This window comes from Alosa pseudoharengus, unplaced genomic scaffold (assembly GCF_046254945.1).
Source record: "Alosa pseudoharengus isolate Yale_2024_CS ecotype anadromous, Long Island Sound unplaced genomic scaffold, YU_APseudo_1.1 YU_APseudo_1.1_scf_12, whole genome shotgun sequence".
Taxonomy (NCBI): domain Eukaryota; kingdom Metazoa; phylum Chordata; class Actinopteri; order Clupeiformes; family Clupeidae; genus Alosa; species Alosa pseudoharengus.
This window is the reverse complement of record NW_027468587.1, coordinates 70,001-77,500: the sequence shown is the minus strand read 5'-3', so window position 1 is coordinate 77,500 and position 7,500 is coordinate 70,001. Positions and strand designations below refer to the sequence as shown.

General features: G+C 56.8%; 20 non-coding genes across 20 annotated transcripts; all 20 read left to right on the top strand.

Moving 5' to 3' along the window:
• The first annotated feature begins 103 nt into the window (after window positions 1-103).
• On the top strand, window positions 104-176 carry trnar-acg (transfer RNA arginine (anticodon ACG)). The gene has a single exon. It is a non-coding gene; the product is annotated as a tRNA-Arg (tRNA).
• A 212-nt stretch (window positions 177-388) lies between these two features.
• On the top strand, window positions 389-460 carry trnae-uuc (transfer RNA glutamic acid (anticodon UUC)). Its single transcript has one exon. It is a non-coding gene; the product is annotated as a tRNA-Glu (tRNA).
• Window positions 461-925: 465 nt separating this feature from the next.
• On the top strand, window positions 926-997 carry trnah-gug (transfer RNA histidin (anticodon GUG)). Its single transcript has one exon. It is a non-coding gene; the product is annotated as a tRNA-His (tRNA).
• A 193-nt stretch (window positions 998-1,190) lies between these two features.
• trnar-acg (transfer RNA arginine (anticodon ACG)) lies at window positions 1,191-1,263 on the top strand. Its single transcript has one exon. It is a non-coding gene; the product is annotated as a tRNA-Arg (tRNA).
• A 212-nt stretch (window positions 1,264-1,475) lies between these two features.
• Window positions 1,476-1,547, top strand: trnae-uuc (transfer RNA glutamic acid (anticodon UUC)). The gene has a single exon. It is a non-coding gene; the product is annotated as a tRNA-Glu (tRNA).
• A 465-nt stretch (window positions 1,548-2,012) lies between these two features.
• On the top strand, window positions 2,013-2,084 carry trnah-gug (transfer RNA histidin (anticodon GUG)). Its single transcript has one exon. It is a non-coding gene; the product is annotated as a tRNA-His (tRNA).
• A 282-nt stretch (window positions 2,085-2,366) lies between these two features.
• On the top strand, window positions 2,367-2,439 carry trnar-acg (transfer RNA arginine (anticodon ACG)). Its single transcript has one exon. It is a non-coding gene; the product is annotated as a tRNA-Arg (tRNA).
• Window positions 2,440-2,651: 212 nt separating this feature from the next.
• On the top strand, window positions 2,652-2,723 carry trnae-uuc (transfer RNA glutamic acid (anticodon UUC)). Its single transcript has one exon. It is a non-coding gene; the product is annotated as a tRNA-Glu (tRNA).
• A 465-nt stretch (window positions 2,724-3,188) lies between these two features.
• On the top strand, window positions 3,189-3,260 carry trnah-gug (transfer RNA histidin (anticodon GUG)). The gene has a single exon. It is a non-coding gene; the product is annotated as a tRNA-His (tRNA).
• Window positions 3,261-3,453: 193 nt separating this feature from the next.
• Window positions 3,454-3,526, top strand: trnar-acg (transfer RNA arginine (anticodon ACG)). The gene has a single exon. It is a non-coding gene; the product is annotated as a tRNA-Arg (tRNA).
• A 212-nt stretch (window positions 3,527-3,738) lies between these two features.
• Window positions 3,739-3,810, top strand: trnae-uuc (transfer RNA glutamic acid (anticodon UUC)). The gene has a single exon. It is a non-coding gene; the product is annotated as a tRNA-Glu (tRNA).
• Window positions 3,811-4,275: 465 nt separating this feature from the next.
• trnah-gug (transfer RNA histidin (anticodon GUG)) lies at window positions 4,276-4,347 on the top strand. Its single transcript has one exon. It is a non-coding gene; the product is annotated as a tRNA-His (tRNA).
• A 193-nt stretch (window positions 4,348-4,540) lies between these two features.
• Window positions 4,541-4,613, top strand: trnar-acg (transfer RNA arginine (anticodon ACG)). Its single transcript has one exon. It is a non-coding gene; the product is annotated as a tRNA-Arg (tRNA).
• Window positions 4,614-4,825: 212 nt separating this feature from the next.
• trnae-uuc (transfer RNA glutamic acid (anticodon UUC)) lies at window positions 4,826-4,897 on the top strand. The gene has a single exon. It is a non-coding gene; the product is annotated as a tRNA-Glu (tRNA).
• A 465-nt stretch (window positions 4,898-5,362) lies between these two features.
• trnah-gug (transfer RNA histidin (anticodon GUG)) lies at window positions 5,363-5,434 on the top strand. The gene has a single exon. It is a non-coding gene; the product is annotated as a tRNA-His (tRNA).
• Window positions 5,435-5,716: 282 nt separating this feature from the next.
• On the top strand, window positions 5,717-5,789 carry trnar-acg (transfer RNA arginine (anticodon ACG)). Its single transcript has one exon. It is a non-coding gene; the product is annotated as a tRNA-Arg (tRNA).
• A 212-nt stretch (window positions 5,790-6,001) lies between these two features.
• trnae-uuc (transfer RNA glutamic acid (anticodon UUC)) lies at window positions 6,002-6,073 on the top strand. The gene has a single exon. It is a non-coding gene; the product is annotated as a tRNA-Glu (tRNA).
• A 465-nt stretch (window positions 6,074-6,538) lies between these two features.
• Window positions 6,539-6,610, top strand: trnah-gug (transfer RNA histidin (anticodon GUG)). The gene has a single exon. It is a non-coding gene; the product is annotated as a tRNA-His (tRNA).
• A 193-nt stretch (window positions 6,611-6,803) lies between these two features.
• Window positions 6,804-6,876, top strand: trnar-acg (transfer RNA arginine (anticodon ACG)). Its single transcript has one exon. It is a non-coding gene; the product is annotated as a tRNA-Arg (tRNA).
• A 212-nt stretch (window positions 6,877-7,088) lies between these two features.
• Window positions 7,089-7,160, top strand: trnae-uuc (transfer RNA glutamic acid (anticodon UUC)). Its single transcript has one exon. It is a non-coding gene; the product is annotated as a tRNA-Glu (tRNA).
• Window positions 7,161-7,500: the final 340 nt, after the last annotated feature.

The window sequence follows — 7,500 nt, the reverse complement described above, 5'->3', positions numbered from 1 at the left end:
TTGAGGCTTAGGAAGAATGGAAGAATGCAGCTCTGCACATCGTGCTGCTGTCGCATCGTCTCTGGAAACACACTGATTGCATGCTAGTCAGCTGGGTCTGTCAGGGCCAGTGGCGCAATGGATAACGCGTCTGACTACGGATCAGAAGATTCTAGGTTCGACTCCTGGCTGGCTCGGCGGCAACTTTTGACCCCGTGCCGGGAGGACCGCCACGCTGGCCTTCTGCCCTCTGCTGGCCAGTAGATTTGCCGCGGCCTTCAGTGGGCCTGCATGTCCTCTCTCGTCAAAAGCCAGTCAGCCGCTCCCGGACCTCAGTCACACTCCTTTCTGTCCAGCACAAATGCATGCGCGCCTTTGCTTTTCTACAAGACGGTGGCAGAGTGCCTCCTCCCATATGGTCTAGCGGTTAGGATTCCTGGTTTTCACCCAGGCGGCCCGGGTTCGACTCCCGGTATGGGAAGTGCTTTTGGCTTCCCGTCACTGTGGGCTCTTTCCCAGTAAAGCCCTCGGCTTAAGGCATTGCCCCCCAACAGTGCAGTCTGTCTCCACCTGCATGGGCTCTCCTTCACCTGCTGGACACCTTTCACATGGCTAAAGACTGTCTCCTTCAGCTTTGTGAACCGTGCCCTTCTTCAGCTGCTTTTCCCAGCCTTCAGCGTCTCTCCAACTCTTTCACACGCACATGTGTGCCGAGAGGCAGGGAAACGTCAGCGTTTGGCCATTTGTGGATTGGTGCCTGTGGGTCGAGGCGGGTGTTTGGTGTTTTCTGCAAATTAGCAGCACCCACAACTCGTTTACGGAGTGGAAACTGCAGCCGAGGAGTGCTCAGAGGAGCCAGCGCGAAACTCGTCAAAGGCTGGTCACAGAGCACACACTCTGAGAGAGGAGCTTTACTGCGGCCGGAAGAGCACGCAGCCCGTGGTTAGCCGTGATCGTATAGTGGTTAGTACTCTGCGTTGTGGCCGCAGCAACCCCGGTTCGAATCCGGGTCACGGCAGCTTTTGCACATTTCTGGATTATTGCCCTCAAGCCCGGGAAAAAGTGGGTGTGCAAAGCTGGACCTCGCCATGTCGGCTCATCTGTCTTCTTGAGGCTTAGGAAGAATGGAAGAATGCAGCTCTGCGCACCGTGCTGCTGTCGCATCGTCTCTGGAAACACACTGATCGCATGCTAGTCAGCTGGGTCTGTCAGGGCCAGTGGCGCAATGGATAACGCGTCTGACTACGGATCAGAAGATTCTAGGTTCGACTCCTGGCTGGCTCGGCGGCAACTTTTGACCCCGCGCCGGGAGGACCGCCACGCTGGCCTTCTGCCCTCTGCTGGCCAGTAGATTTGCCGCGGCCTTCAGTGGGCCTGCATGTCCTCTCTCGTCAAAAGCCAGTCAGCCGCTCCCGGACCTCAGTCACACTCCTTTCTGTCCAGCACAAATGCATGCGCGCCTTTGCTTTTCTACAAGACGGTGGCAGAGTGCCTCCTCCCATATGGTCTAGCGGTTAGGATTCCTGGTTTTCACCCAGGCGGCCCGGGTTCGACTCCCGGTATGGGAAGTGCTTTTGGCTTCCCGTCACTGTGGGCTCTTTCCCAGTAAAGCCCTCGGCTTAAGGCATTGCCCCCCAACAGTGCAGTCTGTCTCCACCTGCATGGGCTCTCCTTCACCTGCTGGACACCTTTCACATGGCTAAAGACTGTCTCCTTCAGCTTTGTGAACCGTGCCCTTCTTCAGCTGCTTTTCCCAGCCTTCAGCGTCTCTCCAACTCTTTCACACGCACATGTGTGCCGAGAGGCAGGGAAACGTCAGCGTTTGGCCATTTGTGGATTGGTGCCTGTGGGTCGAGGCGGGTGTTTGGTGTTTTCTGCAAATTAGCAGCACCCACAACTCGTTTACGGAGTGGAAACTGCAGCCGAGGAGTGCTCAGAGGAGCCAGCGCGAAACTCGTCAAAGGCTGGTCACAGAGCACACACTCTGAGAGAGGAGCTTTACTGCGGCCGGAAGAGCACGCAGCCCGTGGTTAGCCGTGATCGTATAGTGGTTAGTACTCTGCGTTGTGGCCGCAGCAACCCCGGTTCGAATCCGGGTCACGGCAGCTTTTGCACATTTCTGGATTATTGCCCTCAAGCCCGGGAAAAAGTGGGTGTGCAAAGCTGGACCTCGCCATGTCGGCTCATCTGTCTTCTTCTGTCACATTTCTGGATTATTGCCCTCAAGCCCGGGAAAAAGTGGGTGTGCAAAGCTGGACCTCGCCATGTCGGCTCATCTGTCTTCTTGAGGCTTAGGAAGAATGGAAGAATGCAGCTCTGCGCATCGTGCTGCTGTCGCATCGTCTCTGGAAACACACTGATCGCATGCTAGTCAGCTGGGTCTGTCAGGGCCAGTGGTGCAATGGATAACGCGTCTGACTACGGATCAGAAGATTCTAGGTTCGACTCCTGGCTGGCTCGGCGGCAACTTTTGACCCCGTGCCGGGAGGACCGCCACGCTGGCCTTCTGCCCTCTGCTGGCCAGTAGATTTGCCGCGGCCTTCAGTGGGCCTGCATGTCCTCTCTCGTCAAAAGCCAGTCAGCCGCTCCCGGACCTCAGTCACACTCCTTTCTGTCCAGCACAAATGCATGCGCGCCTTTGCTTTTCTACAAGACGGTGGCAGAGTGCCTCCTCCCATATGGTCTAGCGGTTAGGATTCCTGGTTTTCACCCAGGCGGCCCGGGTTCGACTCCCGGTATGGGAAGTGCTTTTGGCTTCCCGTCACTGTGGGCTCTTTCCCAGTAAAGCCCTCGGCTTAAGGCATTGCCCCCCAACAGTGCAGTCTGTCTCCACCTGCATGGGCTCTCCTTCACCTGCTGGACACCTTTCACATGGCTAAAGACTGTCTCCTTCAGCTTTGTGAACCGTGCCCTTCTTCAGCTGCTTTTCCCAGCCTTCAGCGTCTCTCCAACTCTTTCACACGCACATGTGTGCCGAGAGGCAGGGAAACGTCAGCGTTTGGCCATTTGTGGATTGGTGCCTGTGGGTCGAGGCGGGTGTTTGGTGTTTTCTGTAAATTAGCAGCACCCACAACTCGTTTACGGAGTGGAAACTGCAGCCGAGGAGTGCTCAGAGGAGCCAGCGCGAAACTCGTCAAAGGCTGGTCACAGAGCACACACTCTGAGAGAGGAGCTTTACTGCGGCCGGAAGAGCACGCAGCCCGTGGTTAGCCGTGATCGTATAGTGGTTAGTACTCTGCGTTGTGGCCGCAGCAACCCCGGTTCGAATCCGGGTCACGGCAGCTTTTGCACATTTCTGGATTATTGCCCTCAAGCCCGGGAAAAAGTGGGTGTGCAAAGCTGGACCTCGCCATGTCGGCTCATCTGTCTTCTTGAGGCTTAGGAAGAATGGAAGAATGCAGCTCTGCGCACCGTGCTGCTGTCGCATCGTCTCTGGAAACACACTGATCGCATGCTAGTCAGCTGGGTCTGTCAGGGCCAGTGGCGCAATGGATAACGCGTCTGACTACGGATCAGAAGATTCTAGGCTCGACTCCTGGCTGGCTCGGCGGCAACTTTTGACCCCGCGCCGGGAGGACCGCCACGCTGGCCTTCTGCCCTCTGCTGGCCAGTAGATTTGCCGCGGCCTTCAGTGGGCCTGCATGTCCTCTCTCGTCAAAAGCCAGTCAGCCGCTCCCGGACCTCAGTCACACTCCTTTCTGTCCAGCACAAATGCATGCGCGCCTTTGCTTTTCTACAAGACGGTGGCAGAGTGCCTCCTCCCATATGGTCTAGCGGTTAGGATTCCTGGTTTTCACCCAGGCGGCCCGGGTTCGACTCCCGGTATGGGAAGTGCTTTTGGCTTCCCGTCACTGTGGGCTCTTTCCCAGTAAAGCCCTCGGCTTAAGGCATTGCCCCCCAACAGTGCAGTCTGTCTCCACCTGCATGGGCTCTCCTTCACCTGCTGGACACCTTTCACATGGCTAAAGACTGTCTCCTTCAGCTTTGTGAACCGTGCCCTTCTTCAGCTGCTTTTCCCAGCCTTCAGCGTCTCTCCAACTCTTTCACACGCACATGTGTGCCGAGAGGCAGGGAAACGTCAGCGTTTGGCCATTTGTGGATTGGTGCCTGTGGGTCGAGGCGGGTGTTTGGTGTTTTCTGCAAATTAGCAGCACCCACAACTCGTTTACGGAGTGGAAACTGCAGCCGAGGAGTGCTCAGAGGAGCCAGCGCGAAACTCGTCAATGGCTGGTCACAGAGCACACACTCTGAGAGAGGAGCTTTACTGCGGCCGGAAGAGCACGCAGCCCGTGGTTAGCCGTGATCGTATAGTGGTTAGTACTCTGCGTTGTGGCCGCAGCAACCCCGGTTCGAATCCGGGTCACGGCAGCTTTTGCACATTTCTGGATTATTGCCCTCAAGCCCGGGAAAAAGTGGGTGTGCAAAGCTGGACCTCGCCATGTCGGCTCATCTGTCTTCTTGAGGCTTAGGAAGAATGGAAGAATGCAGCTCTGCGCACCGTGCTGCTGTCGCATCGTCTCTGGAAACACACTGATCGCATGCTAGTCAGCTGGGTCTGTCAGGGCCAGTGGCGCAATGGATAACGCGTCTGACTACGGATCAGAAGATTCTAGGTTCGACTCCTGGCTGGCTCGGCGGCAACTTTTGACCCCGCGCCGGGAGGACCGCCACGCTGGCCTTCTGCCCTCTGCTGGCCAGTAGATTTGCCGCGGCCTTCAGTGGGCCTGCATGTCCTCTCTCGTCAAAAGCCAGTCAGCCGCTCCCGGACCTCAGTCACACTCCTTTCTGTCCAGCACAAATGCATGCGCGCCTTTGCTTTTCTACAAGACGGTGGCAGAGTGCCTCCTCCCATATGGTCTAGCGGTTAGGATTCCTGGTTTTCACCCAGGCGGCCCGGGTTCGACTCCCGGTATGGGAAGTGCTTTTGGCTTCCCGTCACTGTGGGCTCTTTCCCAGTAAAGCCCTCGGCTTAAGGCATTGCCCCCCAACAGTGCAGTCTGTCTCCACCTGCATGGGCTCTCCTTCACCTGCTGGACACCTTTCACATGGCTAAAGACTGTCTCCTTCAGCTTTGTGAACCGTGCCCTTCTTCAGCTGCTTTTCCCAGCCTTCAGCGTCTCTCCAACTCTTTCACACGCACATGTGTGCCGAGAGGCAGGGAAACGTCAGCGTTTGGCCATTTGTGGATTGGTGCCTGTGGGTCGAGGCGGGTGTTTGGTGTTTTCTGCAAATTAGCAGCACCCACAACTCGTTTACGGAGTGGAAACTGCAGCCGAGGAGTGCTCAGAGGAGCCAGCGCGAAACTCGTCAAAGGCTGGTCACAGAGCACACACTCTGAGAGAGGAGCTTTACTGCGGCCGGAAGAGCACGCAGCCCGTGGTTAGCCGTGATCGTATAGTGGTTAGTACTCTGCGTTGTGGCCGCAGCAACCCCGGTTCGAATCCGGGTCACGGCAGCTTTTGCACATTTCTGGATTATTGCCCTCAAGCCCGGGAAAAAGTGGGTGTGCAAAGCTGGACCTCGCCATGTCGGCTCATCTGTCTTCTTCTGTCACATTTCTGGATTATTGCCCTCAAGCCCGGGAAAAAGTGGGTGTGCAAAGCTGGACCTCGCCATGTCGGCTCATCTGTCTTCTTGAGGCTTAGGAAGAATGGAAGAATGCAGCTCTGCGCATCGTGCTGCTGTCGCATCGTCTCTGGAAACACACTGATCGCATGCTAGTCAGCTGGGTCTGTCAGGGCCAGTGGCGCAATGGATAACGCGTCTGACTACGGATCAGAAGATTCTAGGTTCGACTCCTGGCTGGCTCGGCGGCAACTTTTGACCCCGTGCCGGGAGGACCGCCACGCTGGCCTTCTGCCCTCTGCTGGCCAGTAGATTTGCCGCGGCCTTCAGTGGGCCTGCATGTCCTCTCTCGTCAAAAGCCAGTCAGCCGCTCCCGGACCTCAGTCACACTCCTTTCTGTCCAGCACAAATGCATGCGCGCCTTTGCTTTTCTACAAGACGGTGGCAGAGTGCCTCCTCCCATATGGTCTAGCGGTTAGGATTCCTGGTTTTCACCCAGGCGGCCCGGGTTCGACTCCCGGTATGGGAAGTGCTTTTGGCTTCCCGTCACTGTGGGCTCTTTCCCAGTAAAGCCCTCGGCTTAAGGCATTGCCCCCCAACAGTGCAGTCTGTCTCCACCTGCATGGGCTCTCCTTCACCTGCTGGACACCTTTCACATGGCTAAAGACTGTCTCCTTCAGCTTTGTGAACCGTGCCCTTCTTCAGCTGCTTTTCCCAGCCTTCAGCGTCTCTCCAACTCTTTCACACGCACATGTGTGCCGAGAGGCAGGGAAACGTCAGCGTTTGGCCATTTGTGGATTGGTGCCTGTGGGTCGAGGCGGGTGTTTGGTGTTTTCTGCAAATTAGCAGCACCCACAACTCGTTTACGGAGTGGAAACTGCAGCCGAGGAGTGCTCAGAGGAGCCAGCGCGAAACTCGTCAAAGGCTGGTCACAGAGCACACACTCTGAGAGAGGAGCTTTACTGCGGCCGGAAGAGCACGCAGCCCGTGGTTAGCCGTGATCGTATAGTGGTTAGTACTCTGCGTTGTGGCCGCAGCAACCCCGGTTCGAATCCGGGTCACGGCAGCTTTTGCACATTTCTGGATTATTGCCCTCAAGCCCGGGAAAAAGTGGGTGTGCAAAGCTGGACCTCGCCATGTCGGCTCATCTGTCTTCTTGAGGCTTAGGAAGAATGGAAGAATGCAGCTCTGCGCACCGTGCTGCTGTCGCATCGTCTCTGGAAACACACTGATCGCATGCTAGTCAGCTGGGTCTGTCAGGGCCAGTGGCGCAATGGATAACGCGTCTGACTACGGATCAGAAGATTCTAGGCTCGACTCCTGGCTGGCTCGGCGGCAACTTTTGACCCCGCGCCGGGAGGACCGCCACGCTGGCCTTCTGCCCTCTGCTGGCCAGTAGATTTGCCGCGGCCTTCAGTGGGCCTGCATGTCCTCTCTCGTCAAAAGCCAGTCAGCCGCTCCCGGACCTCAGTCACACTCCTTTCTGTCCAGCACAAATGCATGCGCGCCTTTGCTTTTCTACAAGACGGTGGCAGAGTGCCTCCTCCCATATGGTCTAGCGGTTAGGATTCCTGGTTTTCACCCAGGCGGCCCGGGTTCGACTCCCGGTATGGGAAGTGCTTTTGGCTTCCCGTCACTGTGGGCTCTTTCCCAGTAAAGCCCTCGGCTTAAGGCATTGCCCCCCAACAGTGCAGTCTGTCTCCACCTGCATGGGCTCTCCTTCACCTGCTGGACACCTTTCACATGGCTAAAGACTGTCTCCTTCAGCTTTGTGAACCGTGCCCTTCTTCAGCTGCTTTTCCCAGCCTTCAGCGTCTCTCCAACTCTTTCACACGCACATGTGTGCCGAGAGGCAGGGAAACGTCAGCGTTTGGCCATTTGTGGATTGGTGCCTGTGGGTCGAGGCGGGTGTTTGGTGTTTTCTGCAAATTAGCAGCACCCACAACTCGTTTACGG